Source organism: Panthera tigris, chromosome D3 (assembly GCF_018350195.1).
Source record: "Panthera tigris isolate Pti1 chromosome D3, P.tigris_Pti1_mat1.1, whole genome shotgun sequence".
Taxonomy (NCBI): domain Eukaryota; kingdom Metazoa; phylum Chordata; class Mammalia; order Carnivora; family Felidae; genus Panthera; species Panthera tigris.
This window is the reverse complement of record NC_056671.1, coordinates 19279771-19305611: the sequence shown is the minus strand read 5'-3', so window position 1 is coordinate 19305611 and position 25841 is coordinate 19279771. Positions and strand designations below refer to the sequence as shown.

Genomic DNA, 25841 nt, shown 5'->3' with positions numbered 1-25841 from the left:
CTCTCTCCCTCGGCCCCTCTCCCCCGCTGGTGCTCTCTCTTTCTCCAAAATAGAAAATAAATAAAAAAAGAAAGCAAAAAGTAAAGGGCAACATCCTTTATGGGCATAAATGCAAAAATGCTAAATAAAATATTAGTGAATAGTCCAGCAATGTATGAAAAATTTATCAAGTCCAATTTTTCTTTTTCACGGGAAACTAACATGATGTAATAAACATTTATTAACGTAGTTCAAGCAAAGGAAAAAATCTGTAAGATAATAGTGACCTAACAGAACTTCCTTAACTTGATAAAGATACTTAGCTTCATGTTTTTGGTTGCTCACCTGTTTAGTGTCTGTGTCCCCTGCTGCACGGGGAGCGCCAGAAGGGCAGGGCTTGTGTTTTTATCGCTACTGTCTACCTCATGCCTGGCACCGTCCTTGGTACACTGTAAATACGTGCTGCAGGAAAGGTGGACCTTTGAGCTGAGGTAAGGCTTTGGGACAAGAGAGCTCTACACTCATCACCCCACCGCGCCAAACGCAGCACCCAGGAGCATCTGCCATCCGGAGCTCTGGCGCAAAACCTGACCCGTCAGAACCACGTGCCGGAGTCTTTTTTTATGGCTGGCCAGGTGAAAGGGCGCCTGCGCTGCCCAGAGACCGGAGGGAGGTGAACGGAGTGGGCGGGGCCGTAGGCGCCTGCGCGGCGACGGGACGTGGGCGGAGCCTTAGTGCGCCTGCGCAATTGTCAGGCGCTGTGTGGGGCGGACCAGGGGCGGGCCGAGGGCGGGGGCCGCGAAGGAGGCAGGGCGGGCCGGGCGAACGGCGCCGCGGGGTTGGCTGCTGCCCTGAGGCCGGACTCAACGGATTCGGGCCGCGCCACCGGGCGAGCTCGCCGCCCGGCCCCATCCCGGAGCCAGCGAGCGAGCGAGGCGGCGCCGCGCGGTAAGAGCCGGGGCCGGGTTCCCTCAGTGTGCGCTGGCGGGCCTGTCCATCTCCTCAGCGCCGCCCGCGCGGCCAGGCCCAGGCGGCCCCGCAGACCCCAGCGGGCCCGCGCCTGCGCGGTCCCCCACTGGCCCCCCCCCCCCGCCCCCCCCCCGTCCCGTCCCGCGCCTGCGCTGTCCCCTTCCCGGGCACCTAGGCCGACCCCTGGGTCCGCGGCCACTCCTGTCTGTTATTGGGTCCCAGGTGGCTCTGCACCCCCCCACCCCAGTCCCCGCCTGCTGGTCCCTTTGAGGCGTCGGGCTGAACGTGACCCTCTCCGTTTCCTTTCCTCGCTCCCCAGGAGAGGCTGGGGCCGGCGCCCCATAGCCCTGGTCCCTTCTCCCGGCGGAGACAGCGCTGCCCGGGGCCTCGAGGACGCGGTTCTGGGAGCAGGGCTGCGGGCGCCGGACCCCGGGCCTCCTGAAGGCTCTGTTTCCGCCAGGGCACGCGCCCCCACCCTCGCCCGCGCCCATGGGAGGTCATCTTTATGCGAGCGGAATGTTCTTTTTTTCTTGAAACCTGGTTACTTGCATCAGGTTGGATATGAATCTGGTGTTTTGCCGAGGAATTCTGCATTTAACTCAATCTGGTCATTGTATGGCATAACTGGTTATATTTAAGACATACTTCATTGTTGAGCACCTCCCCTGGAGATGACTGGAAAATAAATCAGTTTCCACGTAGTTTCAGCCTATTTACGAGACCAAGTAAGAATTCCTGTGATCATTCAAATGTAGAGATCCTTCATTTGTTAATGCCCTTGGTAATTTCCCGGCAGGTATGGGAGGGCCAGGAAAAATTCCTATAAATTCTCTGCAGTGTGTTGGTTACAGAGAAAAATATCGTAAGAAGAGCGTCTCAAGTCATTGATAATGTTTCCTAAGTTTACAACAGATTCAGGAAACTGAAAAATGTTGCAGAGCCCAAGAGCGTTTGCTGTCAGCCAGGAGGATGTATCTTGAGATGAAATCAGAGCTTTGTAGATATCAGTAGACATCAGCATAACACACGCAGGTTATGAAATAGTCAAACAATACTGATAGGTATATCTGTAAGGAGCAGTAGGGTTATTGATTTGGGGAAAAATTTTTTGGTAAAGAAATAGCTAGTTGGTCCAATAATTTATCTTCCTTCTTAAAAATGTCTCTTTCCCTCTTTTGATTTAGTGTGCACCAAGCAGAGCCTTTAAAGACTCAGCAACTTTAGGTAGCTGGAGAATGTTTCTTAATAGCCTGTGTATACTCTAGGTGTGTAGGGATTTTTCTTGACATTCATTTTCAGTAAGAAAGTGAATATTGTGCCATAGAAAAGCTTTAAACTTGCATTTTTAGGGTGTATATCTACATTGTGTTGTCTTGAGATGGGGTTTCTGTGAAGCAGAGGTTCTCTTTATAATTGATTTGAGACAGTACATCTTAATTTCAGATGACTCAGATGATAGTATATGGGTTCAAAATTACTACCAGGGTTGGGTTTTCACCTAAGACTTGCCATATAACCACATACATATTTAAATCACATGGCTAACTTGTATATAGTATTACATCAACTGTCCAGCTCAGTCGAGGACTAGTCAGTGAGGGTGTCAGCAGGCTAGAGATTCTCTTGGTTTTATGGCTTTGGGCAAGTCAGTTTTCCTTTCTGGACCTTCCTTTCCCTATTTGTAAAGTGTGGATGGGGGTGGAGTGGGTGAAGGAGGGGTGGAGGTGAAAGGAGCTTGAGTTCCCGTTTTTTGTTTTTGTTTTTGTTTTTAATGTTTATTGATTAGAGAGAGAGAGAGAACGCAAGCGCAAGCAGGGCAGGGGCAGAGAGAGAGGGGGACAGAAGATCTGAAGCAGGCTCTGTGTGTTGACAGCAGAGAGCCTCATGCAGGGCTTGAACTCGTGAGGAGATTATTATGTGAGCTGAAGTCAGACACTTAACTGACCAAGCCACGCAGGCGCCCAAGTTGCCAGTTTTAACATTTAATGTATCCTTGTCAATAGAGTCCTCTGGCTTTTGGTAGAACTGGGTCTTCTCACCAGTTCCATGACATTGTTTGTGGTCCCTCCACAAGGACTGGGAGTTGGTGAGAACAAATCTTGGAGACTCTTGGTCAGACCCCTGAAATGGAGTGTTGAATGGGCCTTGGCATATTGAGAAAAACAAGGACAATATGGGAAATTTTTCATTAAATTTATTCAATTAAAGGATTGCCCTTTCTTTTTAAAAAAAAAAATTTTTTTTTTTTAACGTTTATTTATTTTTGAGACAGAGAGAGACAGAGCATGAATGGGGGAGGGGCAGAGAGAGAGGGAGACACAGAATCGGAAGCAGGCTCCAGGCTCTGAGCCATCAGCCCAGAGCCCGACGCGGGGCTCGAACTCACGGACTGTGAGATTGTGACCTGTTGAAGTCGGACGCCCAACCGACTGAGCCACCCAGGCGCCCCAGGATTGCCCTTTCTAAAAAAATATATGTCATTTTCTTGGTGTTAAAAATTAAACATCTTTTATGAAATGATGGTGCTGGCAAATGGTGGTATATGGTGATTGTAAATGGCAAATACAGGCTGGTTATCTTATCACAATAATATATTTTTAGATAAAAAGAGAGCCTAGAAACTATTGTTTTGCTATTGTTAGGGAGTTCAGGGAAAATTTCCTGGGGCTTTTGGTGCTAAAAAAATTAAAATAAAGGTTATTTTTTAAAAGTAAATATGAGTTTACTTCGTGGTCATCTGTCCAAATACACAGGCAACTGAGAAGGCTTTGTTACATTTGCTTGATATTAAAGATGTTACTATTCTGATTATTCTTTCCTACTGGATATAAAGTGTCAGGATATTTTGTGTGTGTGTGTGTGTGTGCTTGTGCCAACAAAATAAGCCTAGGCAGGGAAATTCCTCCTGGTAGTTGGAATTGTTAGTGGTGAATAGACTAGCTGCCGAGGTAAAGAACCCCCATGGGGTTTCTCTGTTAGCTCAGAAATCTTTTAGTATGTGACTTTAGAATTTTGCTGTGAAACAGCTTATCAAGAAATTAGGCTTATAGATTGAATTTCAGATATGCTGAAGCAAAGAAGTGGCTATGCTTTGTTCCAAAGTGAATGTAGCAGGGGCGCCTGGGTGGCTCATTGGGTTACGTCCCACTTCGGCTCAGATTTTGACGTTTAAGCATCCGACTTAGGCTCAGATCATGATCTCACGACTGGTGAATTCGAGCCCCACATTAGGCTCTGTACTGACAGCTCACAGCCTGGAGCCTGCCTCGGATTCTGTGTCTCCCCCTCTCTCTGGCCCTCCCCAGCTTGTGCTCTGTCTCTCAAAACTAATGTAGCAGATGATCTCTATATCTGCGAAGTCTTTATAAAATTCATCCTGGTCTGCTGTTAATAGGACTTAGAGTTAGTTATTGTAAATTTTTTTACTTACTTATTTTTGTACTCACAAAACTGTAATATATTAAAATGTATCATACATTAAAAATTTTTTTTAACATTTATTTATTATTGAGAGACAGAGACAGAGCATGAGCATGGGAGGGGCAGAGAGAGGAGGAGATACAGAATCCGAAGCAGGCTGCCAGCTCTGAGCTGTCAGCACAGAGCCCAATGTGGGGCTCAAACTCACAAACTGCAAGATCATGGCCTGAGCTGAAGTTGGATGCTTAACCGACTGAGCCACCCAGGTGCTCCAAACATATATTTTAAAAGTGTCTTTTTTTTTTTTTTTAAGTTTATTTATTTATTTTGAGAGAAAGTGCCTAGAAGCACGGGCACACGCAAGCGTGGGGGAAGGGCAGAGAGAGAGAGGGAGAGAGAATCCCAAGCAGGCTCAACACTATCAGCGTAGAGCCTGACTTGGGGCTTGAATTCACAGTGAGGTCATTATCTGAGCTGAAACCAAGAGTTAGATGCTCAACCAACTGAGCCAACCCAGGTGCCCCTCATTTTAAGTGTCTTGAATTAAAATTACAAATGCAGTTTAATTTTTCGTAATACTAACTTCTGTACTCTTCTCAGCTACCTGTAAGTTCTCCATGTTCAAAACTTTAAAAAATTTTTTATTTTATTTATTTATTTTAATGTTTATTTTTTTTGAGAGAGAGACAGTGTCTGCGCATAGGGGAGGGTACTGACAGAGAGGAGTGAGAGGATTTGAAGTGGGATTTGCACTGACAGCAAAGAACCCAATGCGGGGCTCGAAGTTACCAACTGTGAGACCATGACCTGAGCTGAAGTTGGATGCTTAACCGACTAAGCCACCCAGGTACCCCCCAAATTTTTATTTTAAGTAGGCTTCACGCCGAATGTGGGGCTTGAACTCACAACACTGAGATCAGGAGTCATGTGCTCCACCTATTGAGCCAGCCAGGTGCTCCATAAGTTGTCCATTTTCAAAGGATAATTTGGTAACCCCCAAAAGGAAATTTGTCCCCTAGAAAAGAGTGCAGATCTTGTTTACAGTGCTTTTCTTGATCGTTTCCCATGTCTTCAGTGTAGTTCTTTTCTGATTAAATCCAGAGGTTTGTTCCTGCCTCCATATTTCCAAAATATATCTGTTCATAGTCACTCCTCCCAACCCCACCCTCACCCCCATCCCCAATTTTAAGGACTTCAGTGGCTCCCACTATCTTCATAATCGGATTTACTAATCCTTAGCTTGGTATCTGTGACACCTCATCACTGGGCTCTGGCCTCCACTCTCATCCCTCTACTCCCCCTTTTTGGTGCTTCACTGAGTTTTGCTGAGTAACTCTTGGTCCCTTACCTCTTTCCAGTCTCCATGTTTCCCTCTGCTGGAATGCTCTTCGCTCACTTCATCTGAATTATCTCCTTCAAACTCAGCTTAGATATTACCTTGCCTTGAAGGGATCTCTTGACCTATCTCCGGCATACTTGTCCAGTTCCTTGTCCAGGTAGGATTTGGTGGCCTGTGTTTTGTCTGTTTACTCCATGAGCCAGTGACATCACAGTGCACAGCAGAGTGTGTGGTTTGACTGAAGGTTGTTACATCTGCTGGGTGTGTTATGTGCTAGGCATGTCAGCACTACCAAGAGTGTAGAGATCACCTAGTCCCTGCCCTTTGGAGTTTTTCACTCCAGGTGTGCATGACCTCTCAGGCCCTGAGACACCTCCCATTGTACACACCAGTTTGCAGTCTATTTAATTGTATCTTGGTGTCTAATTCAAATCTTAACTTCTTGAAGGAGGGGACTATCTCTAATATCTGTGTTGTAATCCAGAAACCAGGTGGGCATTAACTTTCTTCCTGGCTCTAGAGGAAATATGCATTTGTTGTATATTGCTTCCCCCTCTCCCCTTGTATATATACCTTCACCTTGGTTGGTTTTTTGTTTTTGTTTTTGTTTTAATTTGATGTATTTGGACAATCAAGGTTTAAGAAATCAAGATATTAAATTTCAAGTTTATCCATTGTGCGTGTAGCCTAGGGAAAACAAAAATGATAAAGGAAGGGCGCTTGGCTGGCTCAGTGGGGAGAGAGTGTGACTCTTGATCTCAGGGTTGTGAGTTTGAGCCCCATGTTGGACGTAGAGATTACTTAAAAATAAATCTTAAGAAAAAAATGATAAAAGCCCATATTATACTTCTTGTCAAAAGAACTGAGGTTATCCGAAGAAAAATTTAAAAGACCTTGGTTAAGCTTAGGAAAGAAGCATGCAAAAAATCTGGCAGCATTGTTAAGATTTATAAAGAAGTATCTGTTAAAAATTAAAGGTGTCCTTTTCTTCCTCTCTCCCTTCTCATGTTCTTGGGAAAAATCCTAAGTCAGCCATTTTTCAGTCACACCTCTTCTACCGAGAATTCCCGAGGCAGTCCGTTGGAGCTGCTTGTTTTCCAGAACAGTCACAATTGCACTTTCTCCCAGGAGATGCCCCTTTTCTCCTACATAGAAGACAGCCAGTGTCCTGAGGCCCACTCCCTTCTTTGCCTGGAAGCTTCTTGTTATGGTTTGGTTTTATCCTACCAGGCTCAAGGATTCTTGAGCGGAAACTATTAAATTTTCTTCTTGTACACTTTTCTTTTTAAATATTAGTGGGTTTGGGCTAGTCTTAAATCTTTTCTCTCATGTTCTTTCTTGTTCTCCCTTTCTGGTCCGGTTTCTGCAAACTCCATTGAATCGTTACAGTTACCCAGGTTTGCTGTCTCTCCCCTGTTACAAATTACCTGCTGGACTCTGCAACCAGGGCTCCCTCATTTTTATTCTTTATGCTCCCCTCATTGTACGCTTATTCAGCCTGACTCAGTCCCCCCACGCAAGGCCTGCAGCCTTGTATTTTTTTTTTTTATTTTTATTTTTTTAATGTTTATTTATTTTTGAGACAGAGAGAGACAGAGCATGAACGGGGGAGGGGCAGAGAGAGAGGGAGACACAGAATCAGAAGCAGGCTCCAGGCTCTGAGCCATCAGCCCAGAGCCCGACGCAGGGCTCGAACTCACGGACCGTGAGATCGTGACCTGAGCTGAAGGCGGACGCTTAACCGACTGAGCCACCCAGGTGCCCCCAGCCTTGTATTTTTTTAATCCTTCTTTGTTTTGTTTTTGTTTTTGTTTTTCTCTTTAAGTAGGCTTCATGCCTAGCGCAGAGCCCACTGTGGAGCCTGAACTCACAACCCTGAGATCAAGACCTGAGCTGAGATCGAGTCAGATGCTTAATGGACTGAGCCACCCTGGTGCCCCGGTCTGTCTTTGTTTTTTTGTTTATCTCTTCCTTGCTTCAACTCTTGTCTCCCTCTCCCTCCCATACTTTATTCTTTAACATTCTTTATCATGTCATGTGTTCATTTGAACACAGGAATACCTGAGTGCATATATTCATTTGAATACCTGAATGATGTATTCATGTATTCATTTGCAAACATGTATTTTTTTAAATATTTATTTATTTATTGAGAGACGGAGCACAAATTGGGGAGGGGCAGAGAGAGGAGACACAGAATCCGAAGCAGGCTCCAAGGTGTCAGCACAGAGCCCGACGCGGGTGAGATTGTGACCTGAGTCGAAGTCGGATGCTTAACCGACTGAGCCACCCAGATGCCCCATGTATATTTCTTTTAAAAGAACAGGTTTATTGAGATAGAATTAATCCACCCTAAAGTTCACCCTTTTCGAAGTGTACACTTCAGTGGTTTTAAGTATATCGATAGAGTTGTGCATTGATCACCATTCACTAATTTCAGAACATTTTCATCACCTCAGAAAGAAGCCTTGAACTTTTTTTTTTTTTAGTATTTAGTTATTTTTGAGAGAGAGACAGAGCATGACTTGGGGGAGGGACAGAGAGAGAGGGAGACTCAGAATCTGAAGCAGGCTCCGGGCTCTGAGCTGTCAGCACAGAGCCTGACCCTGGGCTCAAACCCATGAACCGTGAGATCGTGACCTGAGCTGAAGTCGGATGCTTAACCAACTGAGTCACCCAGGCACCCCAAGAAGCCTTGTTCTGATTAATAGTCCCCCATTCTCCCCATTCTCCCCATTCTCCCCATTCTCCCCATTCTCCCCATTCTCCCTTCCCTGCAGTCCCTGGAAATCCCAATCTACTTTCTGTCTTTGTGGATTTGCCTATTCTGGATATTTCATATAAGTGGAATCCTACAAATTGTGGTCATTTGTCTGCCTTCCTTCATTTAGTGTAATCTTTTTAAGGGTTGTTGATGTTGTAACATTTATTTACACTTTATTCCTTTTATGGCCAAATAATAGTTTATATTTTGTTGATGGACATTTGGGTTTTTTCCACTTTTGACGATTATGAATAATGCTGCTGTGAACATTCATGTACAGGTTTCTTTGTGGATGAGTATTTTCAGTTCTCTTGCATATGTATTTCAGAGTGGAATCACTGGGTCATGTGGTAGCTATGCTAAAGTTTTTGAGGAACCACCAGTGATGCAGTTTTCCAAAAATGCATCATTTTACATTCCCACCAGCAGTGTATGAGGGTTTCAAGTTCTTCCCTTCTCATCAGCATTGGGTTTTTGGAGGATACTTTTAAAAAATAAATGGGATATTTTTGACACTTTTGCTTCTTGTTTTCTTTTTCTTTTTAATGTTTATCCACTTATTTTGAGAGACAGCGAGCGAACAGGGGAAGGGCAGAGAGAAAGAGGGAGACAGAATCCTAAGCAGACTCCACACCTTCAGCACAGAGCCCGATGCGGGGCTCAAACCCATGAACAATGAGATCATGACCTTAGCCGAAATCAAGAGTTGGATGCTCAACCAACTGAACCACCCATGCTTCTTGTTTTCTTTGCTTAATACTTCTGGAAGCTCCATTAAATTAGCTGGTATTGGGTACCTGGGTGGCTCAGTTGGTTAAGTATCTGACTCTTGCTTCCGGCTCAGGTCATGATCTCATGGTTCGTGAGTTTGAGCCCCGTGTAGGGCTCCATGCTAACGGTGTGGAGCCTGCTTGGGATTCTCTCTCTTTCCCTTTCTCTCTGCCCCTCTTTCTCTAAATAAATAAGCCTGCTTGGGATTCTCTCTCTTTCCCTTTCTCTCTGCCCCTCTTTCTCTAAATAAATAAACAAACAAACAAACTTAAAAAAATTAGCTGGTATCACTCTTACTCGTGATTAAAGACTTCCTAGTAATAATCCATAATAAAAATATATTAGTTTTTCAAGTCAGGAGATAATTATTTGTTTATTTTTCATTTTCTTTAATAAACTCTATGCCCATTGTGGGAGTAAAACTCAAGACCCCAAGATCAAGTCACATACTCTACCAACTATGCTAGCCAGGCGCTCCATCAGTTCAGATATCTATTAAGTGGCTGTTAAGTGCCAGGCACTGTTCTAAGCTCTGGGGCAACAGCATTGAACAAACCAGCCAAACTCCCCTGCACTCTGAGAATTCTATTTTCTGGTGGGGGAGTGGGTGGGAAGTCGGGAAATAAATAATATAGATAGGATTTTACCAGTGCAGTGTGAGTCTGTGGCAGTTTCTGAGTAGCGTATATGAAGTACCAAAGGCTAGATTACCCTAAACATTACAAGTTATTGTAAGTCAGTATTAGTATTACTCACCTTGCAGGTAAAAGCAACTTTCATAAAGGGGAAAATAGAAAACCAGCTGGATAATGCAGATACAGAGTTTTTCTGGGGGATAAACTGATAGGCCTGAAAGGTAAGTGGGTAAGTCCTTGGTAGCAAAGTTTGCATATTTATAAATTGTATACAAATCCCCTTACTCTAGTGATCAGTAATAAACAACCTTGACCAAAAAGCCATGTAAGGTATATAATATGTGTTGGAAGTTTTTGATGGGTGCAGCCAAGAGGATTTTTGGGTGACTTGGCAAAACTTCCAGGCCCACACGATAGTCTTGTTTTCTTCCTGAACTTTTGTATACTTATAATACTGCCCTGTGAATTATTGAAATTGCCCCTACAGTAAAGCCTACTCTAAATTATTCATGCTGATGCTTAGGGAAAATAATCTGGGTCATCTAGAGTGGTTAGGTCTGGAGGGAAAAAAGATGTCCTCCCCACAAGGGCAGATTTACATTGATATGCAGCCTAGTGGGGCCTGCACTAACTCCTCTTGGTTGGCTCTAGAAGTAATGCAGTTAAACATTTCTGTTCTGATTTTGTTTTTTTATATTTGTATTTGACTTGGAAATGAAGTTAGAAATACACACTTTAGACACGCATTTACTCAACCTTCCTGTTACCTATCCAGTTCAAAGGCTTGCTGGGCCAGACCCAGCTCAATCATCATGGAATGCAAATCATTTATTAATAACCAGAATTTCACTGTAGTTAATAAAATACTTTGCAAAAAAAGTTTTTTGGCATTTCAGTTACTAATGTTCCTTGTTTTTAAATTAAAAAAATGCAAACTGGAAGTTTATGTTAAAGTTTTTTTTGTAATGTTTGTTTATTTTTGAGAGAGCAAGTGGGGGAGGGGCAGAGAGAGAGAGGGAGACAGAGAATCCCGGAGGCTCTGTACTGCTCCTAATGCAGGCCTTGAACCCAGGAGTTATGAGATCATGACCTGAGCCAAAACCAAGAGTTGACACGTAACTGACTGAGCCACCCAAATGCTCTAAAGTTTGTTTGTTTGTTTTTTTTTAGTTATCTTTTTTTAAGTAATCTCTACACCCAACATGGGGCTCGAACTCACAACCCCGAGATCAAGAGTTGCATGTTCCCCCAACCTAGCCAGCCAGGCATCCTAAATTTTGGATTTCTTAAAAGTCTAGTATAGAATATAAATGTCAATCAGAAAGCTGTCTAGCTGTACTGGTTTGTTTGTTTGTTTGTTTATTTTGTACTGGGATTTTTAATCACTTCCTCTCCTGGCTTTGCTCTGACTCCTCCCATCACACATGTGCTTAGTTGGGTTGGGTTCCAAAACTTTATTTATAAAACTAATTTAATTCATAAGGTTTATGAGGTTTATGTTAATAGTACTGTGGAATCGATTGAGCATCTATAGCAGCAGAGCTGAAAAAGCATACATTTCATGTGTATCTTTCATTAAATATGGTCCTCTCACAACACATCTTGAGGTAGTTAGCACAACTATTATTTTCCTTAATTTTATAAATGAGGAAACAAGGTTAAAAATACAGAGTTAACCAGTGGCCACGCTTGGATTTGAGCCACGGTTTCTGATTAAAAGTTTTATGTTTTTGCTGCCTTTCAACTAGAATGCATTTGTCATAAGGTTGAAGGAACTACAGTACTTTGTAGCCTGGAGAATGGAAGACTTAGGTGGGTGTTGTTTCTCTTGTAACTGAAATATTTGAAGAGCTTTCATGTGTAAAGAGGGGTGAAATTATTCCCTTTGCTTTGGCAGGTATTCTGGTAAGTGGTAGTTAAAGTTGTACTGACATTTGGCTCCATAAACTGCCCAAGAATTGGAGGGACTGCCCTTGAAGCTACTACCTAATAATGAAGGCTTTGGGTGTTGAGGGATGATGAGTAGGGGATTAAACTTGATGCCAGACCACTGTTAGCAACATCCTCTCCCCTTTTACGTTTCTTTGCTTCCTCCCTCTGCATCCTTTCTTGCCTGAGCTCTTGGCTGGGCCTCCTCCCTTCTCCTTGCCTCTTTTTCCTTAAGCCACTCAGAGTCAAGTTTTCAAAGTGGGACATGGGACGCCTGGGTGGCTCAGTCGGTTGAGCATCTGACTTCAGCTCAGATCATGATCTCACGGTTTGTGAGTTTGAGCCCCACGTTGGGCTCTGTGCTGACAGCTCTGAGCCTAGAGCCTGCTTCTGATTCTGTGTCTCCCTCTCTTTCTGCCCCTCCCTCACTCACACTCTCAAAAATAAACATTAAAAAAACTTAAAAGTGGGACAGTCTCTTGCTAATATTTAATGATAATTCTCTTTGGTTCATTTTTCTCACATTTAGAATATATCCTTATTCCTTCTGTATTACTTAATTTATTTTTTATTTTTTAGAGAGAGAGTGTATGTGTGCATGCATGCAGGTGGGGGATGGTAGGAGCAGAGAGAGAGAGTCCCAAGCAGGCTCTGCACTGTCAGCATGGAGCCTGACATGGGGCCTGATCCCACGAACCATGAGATCATGACCTGAGTCGAAAATCAAGAGTCAGATGCTCAGTAACTGAGTCCCCCACATGCTCCAAGTATTACTTTATTTTATTTTATGTTTTTAAAGATTCTGGTTTTAAGTAATCTCTGCACCCAACATGGGGCTCTCACAACCCTGAGATCAAGAGTTGTATGCTGTACCAATTGAGCCAGCCAAGTGCCCTTCCTTCTGTATTATTTTAAATAAAGTGACAGTAAAGAATGAATTTTGAATTTATAATTTTTTCCAATAGTATTCCTAGGGAGATTTTTTTAAATGTTTATTTATTTTTAAGGTGGGGGGGTGGGGGGGGGGACAAAGGATCTGAAGCCGGCTCTGTGCTGTCATGATAGCAGGGAGCCTGATGTGGGGCTCGAATCATGAGCTGTGGGATCATGACCTGAACCAAGGTCAGACGCTCAACTGACTGAGCCACCCAGAGATTTTGTTTTGTAACTGGAAATGAAAAGGGAAGAGTGTATACTAGGATGGTAGGCTAAAGAGAGGTTTATTTTGTAAGTGTGAGATTCTCTGAAGAAAGGCTAATGCAGTATTTACTGTCTTACCCAGGTTTATATCCTTGGAGATAAACACCCAGGTTTCTTACCTTGTTTTGTTCCCAGTTGCATGTGATTATAGAAAAAGCTACATAGGCACTGTGTTTGCATAGCCAAAGGAGTTACACACTGCAGATGGGCAGAGAGGGTGGTAAGCAGTGGTAGTAGGTTCTGTGTTGACATCAGAATGGCTTCTGAGAAAGGATCATTAGAACTCTTAGTCACCACACATCTTTGAAAGTGGTTTCAGAGATTAGTGAGATCAAGAAGAAAAAGACCTGTTATCTCTCAGATGGCCAATGAATTTTTGCATAGCAGTTACTGGTTTATCTTTTGTCTATGTACTTAAAAAAAAATTTGTCAGAAGCCCAGACTTTAGATATTTGTTCAGTGATTAAATCTCCATGCCATGCTGTGTCAGAAGTGTGCGTGGTGGATTTCAGATGGTAAGGGTAGCTGAACTGAAAAAAAAGATTGCATCAAGTTACAAGCAAGTGAGAAAGTAAGCTAGGAGAATTCTTCCTGCCATACTACCATACAATGCTTTTTAAAATAATTGAATTTATCCCACTGCTGTCTGATGGTTTAGAGATGAACCATTGTGAATATCTGATACCTAGCTAACTGAGGTTAGTGTAGGAACTTCCCATTTCCGCTGATGTCTGGTGATAAATCAGCCCTCCCAGCCCCACTAGTAGAAGGCTTTTGAAGAGCGAAGAGGAGGATCCAACTACTTTCAAGACAGTTCATTTAGTGTAGGGGCATCTCTGATTATTAGCTGTCCCGGAATCTGCCTCTTGATATCTGTTGTTCACTAGTCCTATTCCTGCCTTCTGGATTTTTTCAGATTTGAAAACAGCCATATTTTTTAAACAACCTCTTAAGTTGAAAGTCTTTCTTCTTTGACTTGTTTCCAGAGCTCTGTATTAGAATTTGAAGATTTCCATTGCTGAGTTGGGGGTAAGATGCTGTGATACTTGTATGGGAATCTGTTATTATTACTATTTTTTAATTTTAAAAAGTTTATTTTAGAGAGAGCGCACACGAGGAGGGAGGGGCAGAGATAGAGAGGGAGACACAGAATCCAAAGTAGGCTCCAGGCTCTGAGCTTGTCAGCACAGAGCCTGACTCGGGTCTTTAACTCAACGATCCATGAAATCATGACCTGAGCCCAAGTAGGACGCTGAACCAACTGAGCCAGCCAGGCGCCCTGGGAATCTGTTATTCTTAATATATGCTACTACTAACCTTTTACTGAAATTCAACTTGCTAGTAATAACATCGTGTAGCAGTGCTCTAAAATTTTACTTTTTAAAAGATTGGAATGAAACATTAAAAGAAAAAAATTTTACATGTTATATTTTCTTAATACCAGATTGGTTATGGTTTATTCAAATTCTGACATGTCACTGAGGTTTATTGCTTGAACATTGAAGACAAACAGTATGATCCTAAATTGGCAACAGCAAAATCAGTGTAATTGAGTTAAATGGTGTATCTCAGCATTTTAACAAGGAAGTGTGGACTATGACATTTTGAACTCAGAAGGAAGTGCTTTCCACTGTTTTTCTCTTTTTCGTCTTATATCCTTATCCTACCACTAATCAGTGAACAGAAGTTCTACACTCTGTTACAGGTTGTCTCATAACAGGCGGTGAACTGTGTAATAGGTGGTTAATTGGCCTGTCTAGAAAGACTTTATTAGGATTTACTTCTGACACACATGTCCTTTTCAGCAGAGATTTGGGCTGTTCACCTCATAGCTTTGATTTTTGTCTGTTTTTCAGGTATTTGGTTCCATTTTCTTTACAGTTGTTAAATGATATCTTTAAAGTACTTATCCCTGCCTTGCCTCATAAGTGGGTATTTGTATCCCCCCCCCCCGCTCAGTGTGGGGACCAGTCTCTATACAACTGCATCTGAAGGTGTGTAGGTAATTGCTGGAAGAGTTACAGTCTAAGGGCTGGGGCCCTCATGAGGTGGGGGGGACCATTGGTATCAGTGCCATAGGTTGTCTGAGCTAGACCTTGAGGGTACATGAGCTGTGCTCGTCCTTTGAGGTTGGCTTTGAAGGAGGAGGCATTTTCAGTGAATGGACATTAGAGTTGAGGGGAGAACACATCAGTTCGTGGGAGCTGTGTGAGTAAGGCAGAGTGACCAGTGCTGGATTCGTGAAAGAGAAACAGGCCTGCTGCTCTAAACTTAGGCTGTTTGGAGAGGAGTCCCAGAGACTGGTTTTGGAATTGTAGGTCAGGCTGTTTTGTGGAGGACTGATGTCAAGCAAAGAGATTCGGACTTTTAATATTCTTGCTGAGTATGGCATAAGACTTCTGTTCATCTTTTTCATCGTGGTTCATTTTGTATATTATTTCTTGTGTTCTTTTGCTCCCTTCCCTACTGGTGCCTTTCCTTTCCTCCCTACTTGTGGATCTGTGTGCCAAGCCTAGGGTTGCCAGAGAAAATACAGATGCCCAATTATATTTAAATTTGAGATAAACAGCATTTTTTTTTTTTTTTTTGCTCTAATTGTGTACCAAATGCTGCCTAGATAAAATACAGTGAAGTGATTGCTGTAGTGGAAGTACCAGGAGATGTCATTTGAGCTGAATCTTGACGTGACATGTGAGCAGCTATTTCTCAGGCAAGAAGATGGTAAGGAGCTCTCAGGGATAGGTAACGGTAGGAGCAGAAGTGTGGGTGTTTGGAAAAGCATGGCTATGTTTGTGTGTAAAACAGGAAACCAGGTGGGGAGGGTCGGTGGGAGCTGAGATCTGGAGGACGTGTGTTAGTCATTGGGGTGTTTGGTCTGAGGCAGGGAGTGGGGCATTGCCTGCCACAGGGGAGTGCAGGGTGGACTTTGTGCTTCGGTGTGGAGAAACAGTTGTGGTGTGGGAGCATTGCAGTCTGGGAGAACATCATGAGGCTGTGGTAGTTGTCAGGCTATACTTTTTCCCAACAGAAATAGGCTGGAGCTGGGCTTGCAGGGGTGGTGGGGATGGAGAGGAGGGAATGCTGTAAGTCTCGGCAAGACACGACTCTACCATAGTGAAACATCTGTGAACATTGAACACACCAAAGGCCCTCTGGAGTCTCACTGTACATGCCACCCCTTGAGATAAAGAAGGACAATCCACAGAGTTCCCCAGTTGTGGTGGAATGCCCTAGGTTTTGGAATCAGACCGTCTCAGATCCCTGCTGTACATTTGCCAGCTGTGAAGGGTCAGGTTATCCTTTTTACAGTGGACTTGATAATCACCCATCTCCTTAGATGAAGGACAGTTGAATGGAATGATGTGTGTGAAGTTTCCAGCATAGTGCTTGGTGCATATAGTTGGCCTGCAGGTTTTACTTCTTTTCCTCTTGCCAGTGAGGTTTCAGAGGGTTGTGAGAACGGTAGAGTTCGGCCATACATACCCTCTGGGGTGGTCAGTCTCTGCCAGGCAGCTAGGGGACTGCAGAAAGAGGTGCAGCTAAGCAGTGAGACCTGTGGCTCCTTCTCACATTTCATTCTGGGAGATCAGAGAGAGCCCTTCTTTGAGCTGTCCTTTCCCAGGAAATGTGGGTGGAAATCCAGGGTAGTAATAGGCCCTGTGGCAGGGACAGTCCCTTCCTATCAGCCAATTCTGTTGAGTTGCTTTCTCAATTCAACAGAATGTCTGTGCGAATGTGACCCTGTGTATGGTAAGGTGCAGAAAGATAGACATCTTCCCTTCCAGGCTTAAACCAATCCCTGTACCCCAAGGTTTCTTCGTCCTGGCACTATTGATATTTTGGGTCAAACAGTTCTTTGCTGAAAGGGGCTGTTCTGTGCATTGTAGGATGTTTACAGCATCCCTGGCCTCTACCCGCTTGATGCCAGTAACAGCTCTACTCCATCATGACAACCAGAAATATCTACCAACAGTGCCAGTGGTCCTCTAGGGGGCAAAATTGCCTACTATTGAGACCATGACCTTGTACTCAGTAGACAGAAGGAAAAAGGACTCCTTAGTATTTCTTTTTATTAATTTTCATTTTATCTAACTAGTGAAATGCTTGTTGAAAAAGATTTCATTTTTATCAAACCAAATTCAAATTCTAATCTGTTTTAACTAGTTTAGAAAGACTTCTTTTGTGCTATTGACAAGACAATTCTCAGATCTAAATTTTTGCTTTTTTTAATTGAGCATTTAGGAATTTTTTTATTGTATTTTTTTAAATGAACTTTACAATATGATTATATACAGAAAAATGCTTCCATTTTAAATGTACAGTTTGGTGGGGTTTGAAAAATGTATATAGCCATATTGGCAGCACCTCAGTCCAGATACAGAGTATTTCCATAACCCCCAAAAGTTCCCTTGTATCTTGTTCAATTGATTTCCCCTTCTTCCACCCCTAAGCAACCACTGATCTACTTTCTGTCACTGTAGGAAAGTTTGCATTTTGTAGAATTTCACGTAAATGGAATATATCAGGCTTCTTTCATTTATCATAATGCTTTTTTTTTAAGTTTATTTATTTTGAAAAAAAAATTTTGATGTTTATTTTTGAGAGAGAGAGACAGAGCATGAGCAGGGGAGGGGCAGAGAGAGAGGGAGATACAGAATCTGAAGCAGGCTCCAGGCTCTGAGCTGTCAGCACAGAACCCGATGTGGGGCTCGAACTCACAAGCAATGAGATCATGACCTGAGCTGAAGTCGGATGCTCAACTGACTGAGCCACCCAAGCGCCCCTAAAGTTTATTTGTCTTGAAAGTGTGTGTGTGTGTGTGTGTACGTGCGCTCACAAGCAGGGGAGGGGCATAGAGAGAGGGAGAGAGAAAATCCCAAGCAGGCTCCACACTGTCAGCATGGAGCCTGATGCAGGGCTTGATCCCCTGACATCATGACCTGAGCCAAAACCAAGAATTGGATGCTCAACCGGCAGCAGCTCAGTCGGCCAAGTGTCTGACTCTTGGTTTCATATGCTTTTGCTTATCATAATGCTTTTGAGATTCATCCATGCTGTTGAATGTTATCAGTGGATTCTTCCTTTTTCTTGCAGAGTTTTATTTCGTTGTATAGCCATACCACCGTTTGTTTATCCATTCCCTTGTTGATGGGCATTTGGGTTGTTTCTGGTTTGGAGTTATTGTGTGTATTATTTATTTATTTATTTATTTATTTATTTATTTATTTAACTTATTTTTTTGACAGAGCGTGAGTGGGAGAGGGGTGGAGAGAGAGGGAGACACAATCCAAAGCAGGCTCTAGGCGCCAAGCTGTCAGCACAGAGCCCGATGCGGGGCTCAAACCCACAAGCTGTGAGTTTGTGACCTGAGCCTAAGTCGGACACTTAACCGACTGAGTCACCCAGGCTCCCCTGTATTTTGTATTTATTTTTGACTTTTAACTTTTTAAATTTTAAATTTTATTTTAGAGAGAGAGCGCAGGTCAGGGAAGGGGCAGAGGGAGAGAGAGAGAGAAAGGATCTTAAGCAGGCTCCCACCTAGCACGGAGACAGACTTGGGGCTCAATCCCATTGCCCTGGGATTAAGACTGGAGCCAAAATCAAGAGTCGGATGCTCAACCAACTGAGTCACCCCAGGCATCCCTGTATGTATTTTTTAAAAGCCGCTGTGAACATTTGTGTGTGGATATGTGTTTTAATTTCTTTTGGATAAATACCTGGGGTTGGAAGTACTGGTAAGTATGTGTTTAAATTTATGAGAAACTGCCAAAATGTTTTCCAGAGTAGCAGTAAGTTGTATTCTTGTAGCAGCAGTGTGTGAGAGTTCCAGGTGTTCCTGTCCTCACTGACACTTAGTCTGTCTTTCATTTTGGTTGTTCTAGTGAAGTGGTTCAAATCTAAAATTTTAAGCTTTTTTGTATTATTTATTTATTTTAATTTATAAAAAATTTTTTTAAAGTAAGCTCTATGCCCAGTGTGGGGGCTTGAACTCATAATTCTGAGATCAAGAATCGTTTGGGGCACCTGGGTGGCTCAGTCGGTTAAGCCTCCAAGTTCAGATCAGGTCATGATCTCATGGTTTGTGGGTTCGAGCCCTGCATCCGTCTCTGTGCTAACAGCTCAGAGCCTGGAGCCTCTTCGGATTCTGTGTCTCCCTCTCTGCCTCTCCCCTGCTCATGCTCTGTCTCTCTCTCTCTCAAAAATAAATAAACACTAAAAAAATTTTTAAAAAGTTGCATGCTCCACTGACTGAGCCAGCCAGGCTCCCCTGTAAGCTTTTTCTTTAAAATGTTTATTTATTTTTGAGAGAGAGAGAGAGTGAGAGAGTGCAGGGGATGGGCAGAGAGAGGGGGGGCCAGAGGAACTGCAGGGGATGGGCAGAGGGGGGGGTGGCCAGAGGAACTGAAGTTCAATGCAGACCTCGAACCCATGAATCATGAGATTGTGACCTGAGTTGAAGTTGGACGCTTAACCAACTGAGCCACCCAGGTGCCCCCAAGCTTATTTTTAAAGGATTTTTTACACTGTTACATTGAACGATTAGTGAAATGCAAAGAAAATATTTCATTTTGTGTTTCAGATCAGAGTTTGTTATAAATGTAAGAATATGTCAAAATGGTGTTTTTAATTAAAAATATGGCTGACAGTTTATTCTATGAATATAGCATTGTGCAAGTGTGTAACTGTCTGCCAAAACTCTGAGCATAAAGCCATGGTTTGAAGGGGTCCTGAATAAACGTTTTCTTTTTGTAAATAAATATTCACAGACTTTGGCTTAGGAGGGAATGGCCAGAGGAGACTCAACATTTCTGGCATTCTGGGAGTTTGAACTTTGAGAACCAATTTGTTTTGGACTAAATCTGGAAAAATCATTTGTGTACTGTAGCCAGAAATTCTTTCAGGCTGTCCTCTTCCAGCCTTGTCACTTGTCTGGAATGTTAAGTATTGTCAGTTTAACAGCCTTTCAGCAGCTTGTATTAAAAAGAGAGATCTCCAGAAATGGATCTGAAGAGGTCTCCATATGAGATTAGGTTTTTTGAAAAGAGAAAAAGAGACAAACCAAGAAACAGATGCTTAACTATAGGGAATAAACTGATGGTTACCATAGGGGAGGTGGGCAGGAGGGAGGATGGGCTGAATCGGTGACGGGGATTAAGGAGTGCAACTCATTGTGGTGAGCACGGGGTGAGGAATGGAAGTGCTGAGTTACTATATTGTACACTTGCAACTAGTATTACACTGTTAACTAACTGGAATTTAAGTGAAAAAAATAGATTTGTCATTATTTGGAAAGCACTAAAATGAAAACTTAGGGTTCTAAATTTGAAAAATCCAGGGAGCTTCTAGTTTCTAAAGATTTCCTTGTGTTAAGTCTTGTAGAGTAATAGAGAAAAATCATAAATTAATATGAGTGGGCTTCTCTCTGGCCAAAAACACATGGACACGGAGTTGTGCTTTTGAATTTTTGTTGCTGATAATTAACTCCTTTTCTTAGCATCCTGTCTGTCAGTTATGGTTTAGTGGAAAGAGCTCAGACTTTGGGCAAGCTGTTTACCTCTCTAACCCCAGTTTCTTCCTCCTTCCCAGCACGTAGGGCAATGATGAGAATCAGGTGTGTTGGTGCAGCACCGACCTTTCTTGCTGGCAGGCTGACAGTCTCCAGGCAACAACAGCAACACCAGCAAAGTGTCTCCACGTCCTCATGACTCTCTGACATTCTCCCCTTTAACAAAGCCAAAGTTTTGAAAAGGTCTTTATCCTTCATCTATTCAGCTTTTTATCCCATTCCACTACAGTCTGACTTGGCCCCTGACCTTCCCCTGGGGGCTGTGCTGGCCCTGCTTACCATTAGCTCCTTATTGCTAACTTCAGTATCCAGTTGGGCATGGCTGGTCAGTGTGGCCTTTCTCCTGCTCCCTTCATAGAGTGTGGCCAGAATCAGAAAGGAGGAAGCTGGGAGGGAAAGGGGGGGAAATCAGAGAGGAAGCTGTTTTTTCCTTCTTCTGTGACCATGAAGGTGTTTAAGGGCGGCGCACCCCTAGGGTAAAGAAGAGGACATAGGGGTGAAGTTCCTTCCTTCTCAGGGCTGGAGGTGGAAGTGGAGGAGAGGTGGATATTAATGCCACCTTTCCTCACTAAGTCATAATGTGGATCATTGATTTCTGGAAACAGTACCATAACAAGACAGACTACTGTATTAAATGTGCACATTAGTTGATAATCACACCCTCATTTTAGGCATGAAATAAAATTGGTATTGGGGTGCCTGGCTGGCTCAGTCAGAAGACCATGAGACTCTTGATCTTGGGGTAGTGAGCTCGAGCCCCATATTGGGTGTAGTGATTACTTAAATAAATATTCTTTAAAAAATTGGTGTTAAAAATGAGAAGGGGGGTGCCTGGTTGGCTCAGTCGGTTGAGCATCCGACTCTCGATTTTGGCTCTGGTCATGACTGCAGGGTCGTGGGATCAAGCCATGTGTTGACCTCCTTACTGAGTTTGGAGCCTGGTAAAGATTCTCTCTCTCTGCCCCTCTCCCCATCTCGCATGTACACATATAGTCTCTTTCTCAAATAAAAGAGAGAAGGTGTTAACAGTAAAAATAAGCATTTGAAAATAGTGAGCATTATAATTGTCAGTAAGCTCCTTAGTAAGCATTGAAGTATTTGGGGCAGTAATGGACTTTTGTATATGGATCCAGACTAAGCAGAGAATTGTACATCCAAAGTCTTCTCTCTCCTTCCTGTCCCTGTTTTGTGTATCTTGTGTATCGCCCATTTGCACACGTGCGGTTTTTTGACCTGACAGTGCTCATGCTTTTCCTCTGAGTAAGTCTTGACTTTTTTCAATGGAGTCTTGCTCCAAGTCTCTCTTTAAATGCACTTCTCTGATTGTGTGTCAGTTCACAAAAGAAGGGTTATAAACACACATGTGTTGAGGAATTCAGTGGATCAGTATGTTGCATTGTGATTTATCTAATTAAAACATTTCTTGCTGAATTTCTTTTCAGTGTTTTGTTTGTTTTTTTGTAGTACACATGCTTTGATAAGATTGGTTGTTGGTTTTGATTCATTTAGTAACGTGTAGTTACTAACTCCAGTGTGGTTAGTTTCCTAAATTTCCCTTGACTGTGTGATTCCTTCTCCTCAGGGTTTTAAGTCTGTTCTTAATTTACAATTTGAATTGATCCCTACATTTCAAATACGGAGTTTTTAAAATAAGGGACAAATACGTTTAGATTGTTTTTAATTTTTTTAAATGTTTATTTGTGAGAGAGAGAGAATGTATGTGAGTGGGAGAGGGACAGAGAGAGAGGGAGACACGGAATCTGAAGCAGGCTCCAGGTTCTGAGCTATCGGCACAGAGCCCGACGGGGGGGCTCAAACTCACGAACTGCAAGATCATGGCCTGAGCTGAATGAAGTTGGACGCTTAACCGACTGAGCCACCCAGGCATCCCTAGATTGTTTAGGTTGAAACCCTTTTTGGATTTTTAGTGGGATATTGATAGGAGTAAAAAATAATAATTAATAAGCAGTTTTATTTATTTATTTATTTATTTATTTATTTATTTATTTATTTATGGCATAAGTGAGCAAGGGGCGGGGGGTGGGGAGACGTGGAGAGAGAGAAACGGGGCTCACTCAAAGCGGGCCCTGAGCTCATGAACTGTGTGTGAGATCATGACCTGAGCTGAAGTCAGATGCTTAACTGTCTTAGCTACCCAGACGCCCAGCAGTTTCCTTTTTAAAAGTAGTTTTGATTCCTGGTTCTGAATGGTATAAGTTATGGCATAGAATTTTTGAATTTCTGAAAGATCCTAATCCATCCTCCTTGCCTTATAAACAAGGCTCCTAGAGGTAGCATGACTTACCAAGGTCATGCAGACTTGTCAGGCTTGCAACCACAATCCAGGTCTCCTGATTATCATTCCAGTGAACTCCCTACCATGTATTTTCAGTATTTCCTGATATATAATTTTCAGTGGGAAAGAACCAGCAGCAAGTGTTGTTTGTTGACATCTATGTGCAATAGTATATAATTTAATGTAAGTAGTGAGTATAAACAGTCTTTAGTCATTCCTTATAAAGGGTTTCTCTTACAAAGTGCCTTTTGAATTGCTGCTTGTATTTTAATAAGGCATTAGTCATACTTGGGGCATGCGGTGTATTCTTTTACGTTATGATAGTCCACATTTATCCATCTATACTGTGGGCTGTCAACCCTGCTAAGCACTTTAGGTTCATTACTTCATTGAATTCTTTCAAAATCCTTATAAGGTAGGTAGCATTAGCAGCCCATTTTACATATGAGGAAACTGAGATTTCAGAGAGGTGGAGTAATTTGCCCAGGGATACAGGTTCGCTCATGCAAGGTAGAGCAGTCTCGGGGATCACTGGTTGTTTTAAAGGAGCACAGTAGATTTAAAAATATCAATTAAATAATAATTAAATTTAAATAGTTTTAAATAGCAATACATTTTGCATAACAGGAAAAAAAAAGGTTCTAATTGGAGGTGAATAGTAGGAGTTCAAAGGAAAAATTAGTGACAGTATCAAGATCGAGGTGTGACTGTAAGAGGTAGTTAGGGGATGACCCTGTAGGTGCCATCAAGCGTTCCTTTCCCTCACTCTGCCAGGGCTGAAGGTGCTTCTTAGTGAGGGATGGGCCTCAGCTCTCTGGTAGTTACCAAGACAGTCTGTGTTCTCCAGCAGGGTGGATCCTTCTTGATGTAATATCATGACAGTTAAGATAAATTTTCAAGGTTCTTTTGGCATTATTTCTGAAACTTGATTGGTGTGCTCTTCATAGGTGGGTGGTTGGGGAGGGTGGAGTTTTTTTTTTTTTTTAATGTTTATTCATTTATTTTAAGAAGGGTGGAGGGGCAGAGAACTAAAGAGAGAGAGAGAAAAAGAGAGAATCTTAGGCAGACTTCACACTTAGCATGGATCCTGACATGGGGCTCAATCTCATGACCTGAGCAAAATCAAGAGTTGGATGCTTAACTGACTGAGCCACCCAGGTGCCCTGGGAGGATGGGGTTTCTGAATCACTGAGATTAAGTGCCATCCCTGACCTTGGGATTGTTGCACTGTTTTTCTGACCTTCGAGTGCTGGCAAAGTAAATTCTCCTGGAATAAATATGTCAGGATTTTTGTTCTTTTCCTTCATCTATACATGTTATTTTGTAGAACTCCATAGTTAGGTTTTATCAGCTCCTCTTCTAGAAGAGGAAACAGTTGCACCCATCTCTCCTGATTTTAGTTCACTATTCTGCTACTGTTTTGAGACCCGGAGGGGTCTTTGTCATTACCCTGTCTTATGTAACATTGTCATCAGTACTGTGAATTTTACTAAGTTAGAAGTTTTTTGGAGTTGGAAGGTACCTTTGAGATCCTAGAATCCAGCCTCCTTGTATTGTAGATAAGGATCCTGAGTGGTCGTGTGACTTAGGTTGAAGAAAGCACTTGTTGGAGGGAGAATTGTGAGTTTCAAGTCAGAGTCAGAATTTTAAAATATCCGGGGCGCCTGGGTGGCTCAGTCGGTTAAGCGTCCGACTTCGGCTCAGGTCATGATCTCGCGGTTTGTGAGTTCGAGCCCCCCGTCGGGCTCTGTGCTGACAGCTCGGAGCCTGGAGCCTGCTTCGGATTCTGTGTCTCCCTCTCTCTCTGGCCCTTCTTCCCTCGAGCTCTGTCTCTCTCTCTCTCAAAAATAAACGTTAAAAAAAAAAAAAAAAAAAAGAATTTTAAGATACCCTGTTCAGCCTTGAGCTGAATCGGACCAAATGAAAATTTTTCAGAGTATAAATTACACAGCTATGAAAAGGAGAAAAGTGAGGTGTTTATACTTTCTTCAACATTTCCGTGTGTTTGAAATTTTTCATAATGAAATGTTGGGGGGAGGGCAAAAAAGAAAAACAGTTTAGTGTCTGTATGTGTGAAAAAGAAATGTGAGTATTAATTAGGTAGCCATGAACTCAGTATGTGCCTCTGGTAGCTCCTAGAAAAGCAGGTTTTTTTCCTGTAAGTTAAGAGGATCTCTGTCTGCCAGACCAGATCCGTGTAATCTGTGCCCAGTTCCGAGGGGCCCATGTACCACATTTCGGACAGACACAGATGGTGCTGAATCTGAAGGAGTGGCTGAAAATTCATGGGAGTGATGTGGGAGAAAGGCAGGCATAGAGAAGTGCTGTGGTGGTCTTCAGATCCTGGGAGAGCTGTGGGGTGACAGTGTACTTTTGTTTTGAGTAGAGAGCTTGGAGCCAGGTCAGAGGAAGGGAGTTAGAGATGCTGATCAGGTTTTCTCTTGCCTAAGCCCTGCCATGGCGTTATGCCCCTCAGTCCCTCCTCCACAACAGCGCCAGGTTTGTCTTTAGGAAATAACAAATCTGACTTAGGGTTGCACTGACAATCTATTTGCGGTTTGCCTTCCTGTGTCAGATGAAGGCCAGGGTTTGGTCCACTGGGCCCTTCCCCACCAGTCCTCATTTTGATATTTTGGTATTCTAGCCACATCCAGTTCTTAAGAGTCCTTCAAGTGAGCCCAAGCTTTCTCACACCTCTGGGAGGTGTGTGCCTCACACTGGTTCCCCAGAGGCAGAACCGAGGACTGCCTTGTATATATACTTACCTTGTTTTTTTGGTAAAATTTATGAAGGATTGGGTCTTCACTATTTATGTATCTTGTTTCTTCCACTAAACTGTGAGCTCCTTGAAAGTGGGTATTTTTGTCTTAATTATCTTTATGTGTCCATTTATTTATGCCTTGTCTGACTAGTGTCCTAGAGAATTGGCATTTCCCATGGCACAAAGTAAGTATTCACTGAATGTTGAGTAA

General features: G+C 42.9%; 1 protein-coding gene and 1 long non-coding RNA gene across 4 annotated transcripts in view; one reads left to right on the top strand and one right to left on the bottom strand.

Moving 5' to 3' along the window:
* The first annotated feature begins 774 nt into the window (after positions 1-774).
* The window catches only part of SPECC1L (sperm antigen with calponin homology and coiled-coil domains 1 like), a 140650-nt gene continuing 115583 nt past the window's right edge, over positions 775-25841 (top strand). The window contains exon 1 of one of the 3 annotated variants that reach the window (XM_042962151.1): positions 775-927. The gene's annotated coding sequence lies outside the window, so the exon portion shown is untranslated. Of the gene's footprint in view, positions 928-6179; positions 6199-7629; positions 7649-25841 lie in introns of those variants that run through there. The other 2 variants (XM_042962149.1, XM_042962150.1) reach the window with 2 other exon arrangements.
* Positions 2875-5886, bottom strand: LOC122232541. The gene is made up of 3 exons (XR_006209891.1): positions 5717-5886; positions 5275-5383; positions 2875-3092 (listed from the first exon to the last, which is right to left on the bottom strand). It is a non-coding gene; the product is annotated as an uncharacterized LOC122232541 (long non-coding RNA).